We start from the raw sequence: 648 nt of genomic DNA, 5'->3' as shown, positions 1-648 counted from the left end.
GGGTCTTCAAACCTCACCCAAAAGTAGGAGTTCTCGGGCAGCCCAGGGGGTGTTACCCAGAGAGGCAGTGCTTTCCCGCAACACATCATTGGAAGTAAAAAACCTCAGTGATCAGGAGCGATATCAACAGAAGGTGACATTTTTTTAAAAATCTAAGTTAGGAAAATGCTTTTCTTTTTCATTGATGATGGGTAATTACAGACAACTTTTACTATCATACAGCCCCTTTTACGTGGATTTGTAATTTTTAGATTCACCACATGGTGATATAACATTAGATACCTTTTGGCAGTATGTGACTCTGGTGGGACTTGAACCCACAAACTTTGAATGTCTACACTACACTAGAAGTCCAATGTGCTAGCCATTGCGCTACAGAGCCAGGTGTTCTATGCCTTTAAAGGGACAGTACATGCAACGTAACCACCACCAATGTCTCAAAGTAGAAGTCACATAGATTTTGTGTCACACAATGTCACTTTGACAGCAGAAATGTATTTGTTGCCATTCATTATACTCTTTAGTTTAGTTCCAAGCTATAAGTAAAAGCTCCTCAAGATAAGTCAAATTTTTCTATTTTATATCCTCCAACTTCCAGATTATTTAAATCAATAACTGGGATGAAATTGCATTTTTTAAAAAATGCAA

At 38.0% G+C, this 648-nt stretch overlaps 1 non-coding gene across 1 annotated transcript; it reads right to left on the bottom strand.

Moving 5' to 3' along the window:
* Positions 1-296: 296 nt before the first annotated feature.
* On the bottom strand, positions 297-382 carry TRNAR-UCU (transfer RNA arginine (anticodon UCU)). The gene is given in 2 exon segments: positions 297-332; positions 346-382. It is a non-coding gene; the product is annotated as a tRNA-Arg (tRNA).
* Positions 383-648: the final 266 nt, after the last annotated feature.

The sequence above is a fragment of the Dendrobates tinctorius genome, unplaced genomic scaffold (genome assembly GCF_039654945.1).
Source record: "Dendrobates tinctorius isolate UK_male_01 unplaced genomic scaffold, ASM3965494v1 ptg000203l, whole genome shotgun sequence".
NCBI lineage: Eukaryota > Metazoa > Chordata > Amphibia > Anura > Dendrobatidae > Dendrobates > Dendrobates tinctorius.
Note: the sequence above shows the minus strand (reverse complement) of the source record. Positions and strands in the feature narration are given on the sequence as shown.